Raw genomic sequence first — 8,168 nt, forward strand, 5'->3', positions numbered from 1 at the left:
TTGGGATTTTTATTTTTTTTTTAACTTTTTTTTTTTGTAGGCAGTTGGATTTTCATAATTCTAGAATTGTGATTTGTGATTTTTGTTTTTGCATACCTAGTCTGGTAGAATTTATTGCCTTTGTTGTCGTTGTTTTTGTATTTCTGATAATGACCATATCAAGCTTATTATGTTCTCGGTAAAGACAATTTATTCTTCATTTGGTATCCCTATCAATTGATGTTCGACATGTAATATCGAAAACAACAGAAACCATTCACAAATTCTCTTCTCAAATCTAGAATTGGATTTTATTTCTCGCAACCTGATTTTGTACAGAGCATTTCCTTTGTTCTCATTCTTTTACATTTTCAATAAACTAGAACCGTTAATTTAAAGAGCATCTCTTCAATTATCCTGCTTTAATCGAGTGGGAATTATGTAATTTGTGCTCATTTGAAGCTGTCTGAGTAATAGAGAGTAATTCTATTACTAGAAAGTGTTGAGATGCGAAAGAACATGATTAAGATAGTGATGTTGGAGACTGCATGTGATGCAGAACACATTCTCTAAACGAGAAATGGAGTCTTGAACAATGTTAACTGTCGATTCTATGCGACATAGATATTGTTCTTCTCATGTTTACTCCTCGCGGAAAGCTGACCATCTTTTTTGCAGAACATTGGTAGTTTCTTCTTCCGAAATCTTTTTTCGAATGCTTAGAGTGGTAACTCTGATCTTGACTAGTTATAGGGAAACAAATTTCAGTGTTGTAGTTTTAGATTTTTCATTTCTACCAATCATCTATCCAGACTTCACTAGTTTTCGAGGTTTCCTTTCATTTTGATTATTTTGATTTTTCACAACCTATATATTTGTATGTGTAATAAGCACTTATATTCTAGAAATTTGCAGTGTTCGACACCCATGTCAGTCACACGTTGACACTCCATTTTCTTCTTACATCTAGCAGTATTTATATGCTTTTTGTTTAGGTCATGGTTTAGCTATTAGAATACATCTTCTTGTTTCTTATGCATATGGTGTTTGGAATCAAGAGGGAATATATATTAATAAAAACATACTCTAATTGACACCCATTATTAACTAACATGGCAGAGAAGTTTCTTAACTTTTTTGTAAAAAGTGTAATGAGGAAATATCATGCTCTCCTCCACAAAAAAGACAATATACACATGTACATGGTGATAATGGTAGGTGTCTACGAGCTTGTGTTTTTATTAGAATATATGTTCTTGGTTCCAAACTGACCCTAAATGAAGTAATATCTAATAGAACAAGTTGCAATGTCATTATATGCCTGTACAGACATGTCGGCATGGTGGGTTTTCGAGGACCTTGTGTCCATTTTCTTGTTTCCTTGCCTGAGAAAACACTGCTGTACATGTCTGAAACAGGTAGATTTATCTGTGCTCATGTTGCATTGTTGCAACATTCTTGTTTGGTTATCTTGTCTGCCCCTCTTTAAATCCTGGATTGTTGAAAATGTGTAAGATCTGTTCTAATGGAATGCTTTACTCTTTTAGGTTTGTCTTCTTTCAGTGATTTGAGTAATCCTTGAAAGATATTCGGGGATAAGTCCTTGAGAATGAAGAAAAAAGGTGATAGGTTTATCTGTTTTCAACAAGCAATGTGATTACTCCTTTGTTTTCCAATGAAATGCATTCATGAATACTGAAATGTTTTCAATTACTTGCAACAGGAATGACAGAATTCTGCAAGATCGAGATTGTGCTTTGTTAACTGTAAGGAGTAGATGTGTTTTTTTTTTTTTTAGTCTGTTGCTTTTTATATTCTCTTATGATTCTTCACCTAATGCTATGGTTGTGTATCTCTCGACTCAGAAATCATTCAGAAGGCAGGATCACAGGATTGATGTAAAATCTTTTTCTGATGAATGGAAAGGGTCTCATAAACAAATGCCACACCAACACATGTGAGGGCCCTTCTATTTCTCCTCCACAAAAGTACATCTGTAAGAAGCACTTCTTAACCCCTTCGAATGTAAAATTTCTATGCACTGGCTAATATTTTCAATTCTGTTGCTACTTTATTTATGTATTATCTCCACAGTAGCCAAATAACTGGGGTATGTTCATGGGAATGTGTCAACCTATGTAATGTTCTCTAGAAGCTCAATTAGCAGTTATAACACCATTGCCTTACACTCAGGAATTGTGAAATTGGTAATGGTTGTTGCAAGAAATGGCTCACTGATGTGAACTATAGATTGAGGCGCTTTTTTGTTTATAGCTGAAGTTTCTAGGAGTGAAAAGCTGTTTCACTCTTTATTTTTGTATTGCATGCATACACACAGACACTTGTGCCTTAAATATTTGTGTGAGCCATAGTGTGCTATAACAGCTGTTACATGATGGTAATGGTGGCAACTGTTACACGTTATGGGGTTGTAATGGTCCTCATGACCGTTGTGGAAAAATGACTCATAACATCCCCATAATGGTCTATTATGAGGACGATATAGGTTCTTTTTTCTATATATAAAAAAAGGCCGTAATGGACATTATGGCCTGTATCATAACAGTGATGGTGGTGGTTGTTATGGCCACTGATATCGTTCTGACACACCATGGTGTGAACATGAAGTGTTTCTTACTGACCATCTTTTCTTGACTTGCATTAGAATAGAATAATTGTAACACCTTGGCCCTTCGATACTCGAGTATCGTATGTCCTCGAGTGTTATTTGGCAAATCTTCTGATTTAGCGTAGTGTCCGCACATGCATGCGCACGCGCGAGTCCGTGGAGTAGAGGAATTCGGCATAACCCTAAACCTAGGAGATCGAATTTGAGCAAAGTTCATGCGTAGCTCGCTGATGGTGTATGACTAGTCATGGGACATGGATTCCCAATCCATTAGACTTGGGCGACAGATTAGGAAGAGCCTACCATAGGAGCACTTCAAATTGAATATTTAAATCGGGGATTGATGAATGCGATACCTTCGATCGGTCCCCAATACTCAGACAATTGAGCCCTCCCCCTATCTTACCAAAGACTAGAATTCCCAAGCCCGACCCAATTCAGGACGAACCAGATCCTGTCGGATCAACTAACTTGAGAAGCCCAAAAGCAGGTCAGATTTGGTAGTAAATATGTAAAATACTTTCATTTAGCATATTGAATATAATATAATATAGGAAAACAAACAAGTAGAACTGAATAGGATGTGGTTAAGGGAGGTCAAGTGGCCAGTCATTCAATAATTTTTTTAAATAATCCCTTTTCAAGGCGAGTGACTTAGTTTGAGTCACCATGAGTCTTGTTGAGTTATTTGAATTAGCGGAGACTCAATGAGTCTCTCTGAGTTGGAACCAAGCCACATCTAGAACTGAGTTCCTGTCGACCAGTTCAATATCTTGCCAAGTCAAGTTGACTTGGCCGAGTTTCAATTGAAGTTAGCGAGTTTTAGAACTATGGTTCAAAATGTGGATGCTATTTGTCAATTAGGTTTGTTTTGTGAAAAAAAAATGGTTCATGCTATAGTATGAGTGTGATGGTTCTTATGCATGTATGACTCAAATCAAACTATCCAAATTGTAGGCCCTACTTTTGATGGGTGATAAACCAAAAACTATACATAACTAACCTCCTAATTGGCTGGTTGGTGGACATCTAATGCACAATTAAATTGAAAAAGTTCGTCAATTTGGCATGTGGACCTTGATCAACGTCAATTCAAATACATGCATGGTTTTTATTGTTTGCTAACAGAGCGTTCATGCTTGGCCGACATCATTATCCTTTCATCTTCACAATTTGTTAATTTTTCAGCCATAGTGATGCATGAAAGATGAATAATAGTTTAAGATATCTATATAATACTTGACTTTATGAGAGGAGGGCTCTTTTTGAGCAATATCTGACTTTGGTTCTGATGGTACATGTCTACTGAAGGATATCCACCATGGTACCATGATTTTATCCTTTGTCGAGTCCTCTGCGCCATGCACTGTCTTGCATCCCAACTGATATAATGTTATTTATTTTGCAAGGTAGCTTGAATTTTGTTGAAGAAACTACCAAGCTATAAACTGGGCATGCAGCTTAGGGGAGGGGAAAGGAGGAGATGATCAGGAGGGACCCCTGAACTAGCGTGGATCTACAAGACAGTCCATGGATGTCAATGGGCTGCATCACTCTTCCATTGAGCTTTCCTCTCCTTTCATTCATTACAATAAAGGCAACATGAACAATGCGAAAGCTTCAGTTTGCTCCCAAAATTCCTTTTCCTTTCTCGAGTTAGATATTTTCATAGATATATCAACACTATTTTGTTCTATTTCTTTTGATGGAGCCATAAATTTTCTCTAAAATAAGGTTAAATGTCTTATTATTTGATTTTTTTTTCCTGTCTCTGCAGTTAACTCCTTGGCCAGTCATTATTTACAAAATATCAAAAGTTGATGGTACGAGGAATTCTAAGTGGACTTGCTCGTGTGTGGTAGATATGGGTTGTTTGTAGCACACATGCCAATTTAGGATGTGTTATAGACATGGGCATTCATATGGTAAGGAACACTATCATCAAGCTAACACAAACATTAGGCTGGTTGACTAATCAGATAGGCTGTGCATGACATGAACATTGAATATGGACCATTGGTCATTTTTTCCAATGGTCCATTTTTTCTCCATTGGTCATTTTTTCCAATGGTCCATTTTTTCTCATACAAGTGTGGCCCATCTATTGAGTAGACCAATATGATTTTTGGGCTTGAGCGTTAGCATAGTGTGCCATTACCTGTCATGCTCTCCCTACTGTGTACCTCAAGCTAGGTTCATCTAATTGTATTTATTGTATGGGCTGTTTATGAATCATAATAAAAAATACATGCTTGCTAGGGGTTTCTGTATCAAGCTGGGCTAGCCTTAAATCGGAGAGCGAGAGGGGAAACATTCGTGGACCTCAGCAGAGAACATTTTCCTGTAAACTGAAAAATAGCAAGAAGTTTATCACTCCTTTGTTATATTTATGCCGGGAAAAAAAAAAAGGACGAGGTTCCCCTGTTTTCAGTGCAAGAAGCGCACTAGTTCCCCTGGTACTGTTGTGGTTCTCATCATCTTTTATAAAATGCGTTTGAACATTAGATTTTAATCATACCTTTTTTATTTCATTATTCTTTTCTTAAATCATATCTAAGACATCTATGACAAAAGTTGGCATTTCTTTTCTTGTATTTTTGTTCTTTATGAGGATACTTAGTTTCCCAAAATGTGTTTCGGTTGGATTTGTGAGCCTTCACATCTTTTAGATTCTTTCAATCCAAAATGAAGATCGATTTATGTATACAATGCTATGCGTCATTCCTTCCCATCAAGGCTATAGGATCTAGTGGTTTTGATTTTATTAGTACCTCAAACAGTAATATTAGTAGAAATACTTCTGAAAATGTTCAACAATGTCTACTGGGATTCCCCATCTGCAATTACTTAATCATGGAAATATAAGGGAGCTTAAGTGAATATCTCAACTTTCTGATGGCTGGTACATGCATTGTTTTCTTAATGCATATGGATAATAACTACTCCATACATGGTTTTAGTGTAAAATTTTTAATCCAAAAGTTACTGTTATGTTGCAGATACAGGTCAAATATCGATCTCTAATCTACCTATTGATGACCTGGCTACAATTTTGCCCCTTACAACGAAGACCATTCTATGAATGGATTCGGCCAAACTTCCATTCAATACAACAGCTTGGATTAGAAAAGCCAGACCTGGTACCTCTCATCCCTTAGATCTTGAAGTATCTGAAGGAAAGTGGTATACAAGTCAAAGTAAAGGTTTTCTCCGCAATTGAGGGGTCTGCGGTCCATTCATGGATGGGGCTCACTTGACTGTATGGTCAAATGATCAAGATCACCACGGTGCTCGGCCCTACTGTTGTGGGTGATTGTACAGAAGATGGAGAATCTGAGCTACCTAATTTCTGCTGCATAGTCAGACTATGAAGACCAGCATCTGCTCGCTGTTTGTGGGTGATTGTACAAAAAAACATGCAGATAGGAGAATCCTAGCTTTACAATTTTCTTTGTTGAATGTGGACTATTGGCTGATTTTTGTCATCATCCGTTTGCTTGAAGGCTGTTACATGGACGGATAGGATTGTCTAATTGATGTGATATTTATACAGTTGCCTCTCACGATAGGGCTAACAAGATTGACATACCAGATGATCCACCCATGACCCATGCGGGCCCAGTCAAGCAATGGACCCTTAGGCATAAGGCCGGCTCCAAATTGAAAATGAATAAATGGGCCTCTCAGATTCTATGTCAAGGGTGGGCAATCTCGTCTTCAAAAGGGATTCTTCAGATCAAGCATGATGTTCCTTACCACTTTCGATTTCATCAGTTGCTAGGCTTCACGAATAGGTTTTCAGAAGCAAGGGTCACTTTACTGGCTGTTTGTAGCTCTATCGTTGTGTTGAGTTAGAAGGCCAACGATATAATGAATGTTTGAGTGTTGGAAGAAAGGTTGTATTTATTTTAGAATGCATGTAAAATGGATCTGTAGCCTAACTGCTATGCTGTTTTTTACTGTGCTATATTGCAAGGAAGTGATCAGCCATTGTTTTTACTGTGCTATACTGCTATGCTGTTTTTTACTGTGCTATATTGCAAGGAATTGATCAGCTATTGTTTTTACTGTGCTATACTGCTATGCTATTTTTTACTGTGCTATTTCCTTTGATCAGCCATTGTTTTTACTGTTTGGTTGTGAATCTCCCTGTTTAAGCTTTCAAGAATTACAAGGCCAATGCTAGATTACAGGTTTCCAGAATTTAACGGATCACAGGTTAAGCCTCAATCCCAATCTTGGTGGGCCCCATGCTCTCGATGTCAGATTGTACATGCCAAGAAGCTCTTTCCTGGATTTATCACAACCATTGATTTTTTTATTTTTTTTTCTGAGACTTCATATAAGTGTAATTAAGGTGGGAAAGTACAACTTTCTCATTAGTTATCAGTAATTATGTATTAGAGTTCTTGTTCATTTCACATGGATGGGGCCCGCTCACACAACCCCGCTCGAGCCCAGCGTGAAAATGCCGGAGTCTCGAACACGCGACCTCCTGCTCTTATACCACTTTAATGCAGGATAATTAACCAGTTACTCTAAAAGATCAAACTAATACAGCATGGTGAATTAATCTCTTTATCTCATAGCCTAGGCTCCACATCTCATAGGTTAGTACCTCGGCTGAACTTCCCTTTAAGGCCCACTTCACATGGGTTCAACTTCACATGAGCCACCCACCTCACACGAATGGGGCCCGCTCACGACGAGCCACCCGTCTCACATGGGCCGTCCACCCCGAGTGTGCCTTTGCATCCTATAGGAAACCCCACTCAAGACCGGTGTAAGGCATGTGGCCTGTCTAACATGAAAAATATTTCTTTAAATACATTTTTATACTATTATTATATATTAAAGGTTTTCTAAGCCAACATGCATGAAGAGCCCATTTACACACTATATACGTGTAAAAGCAGCAGGAGTGTGCGATATGATCCATCCATCATGTATGCTTGACCATCTAAGTGCTCTTACCAACTTGAACACTATCAGATCCAGCTCTGGGCCCTAAAAAACAGACCCCGTGGGCAGGTTGATGTAGTTTAATTGTAGTTCAATTGGGTTAGATCCACTAGACCTGACTTGGACAACCAAACAAAGGTTTAAGTTTAACTCTTGGGCATGTTGATGTTTTCATTATTCTCAACCTGACTTAACCTGGCCCGAATATGCTCAACCCAAATGCAAATTAGGTTGGTATTTTCCAATCCTAACCCAAACAGAGGACCTTGACAACCTGATCCGAACTCAGTTGTGGTCAATTGGGTTTGGTTTGACCCGAACACAAGTTGCAAACCTAAGTTTAAGAATGGAACATGGGGCTATTGGGTTAGGTTGGATTGGTTTAACTAGCATAAACCATTTGTAATTTATATGGCTGGGTTGGGTCAGGTTGGATATGGTTCAACCCTACTCAAACTCATACCCATTTGGCTTAGTCCAACCTTCGTTAGGAGCAGCTCAGGTCCATTGACCTACTAGTTGACCCAACACATTGTCACCTATAGTTCAAAACCTGAGAATAGATTGACTGAGTCAGGGCCCTTGGACAACCCTAATT

At 38.1% G+C, this 8,168-nt stretch overlaps 2 long non-coding RNA genes across 2 annotated transcripts; both read left to right on the forward strand.

The window, feature by feature from the left end:
- The first annotated feature begins 564 nt into the window (after positions 1–564).
- On the forward strand, positions 565–1,773 carry LOC131227917 (uncharacterized). The gene is made up of 2 exons (XR_009162604.1): positions 565–1,601; positions 1,703–1,773. It is a non-coding gene; the product is annotated as an uncharacterized LOC131227917 (long non-coding RNA).
- Positions 1,774–1,890: 117 nt separating this feature from the next.
- On the forward strand, positions 1,891–5,078 carry LOC131227729 (uncharacterized). The gene is made up of 3 exons (XR_009162468.1): positions 1,891–2,004; positions 4,018–4,533; positions 4,868–5,078. It is a non-coding gene; the product is annotated as an uncharacterized LOC131227729 (long non-coding RNA).
- Positions 5,079–8,168: the final 3,090 nt, after the last annotated feature.

Source organism: Magnolia sinica, chromosome 15 (genome assembly GCF_029962835.1).
Source record: "Magnolia sinica isolate HGM2019 chromosome 15, MsV1, whole genome shotgun sequence".
In the NCBI taxonomy this organism is placed as follows: domain Eukaryota; kingdom Viridiplantae; phylum Streptophyta; class Magnoliopsida; order Magnoliales; family Magnoliaceae; genus Magnolia; species Magnolia sinica.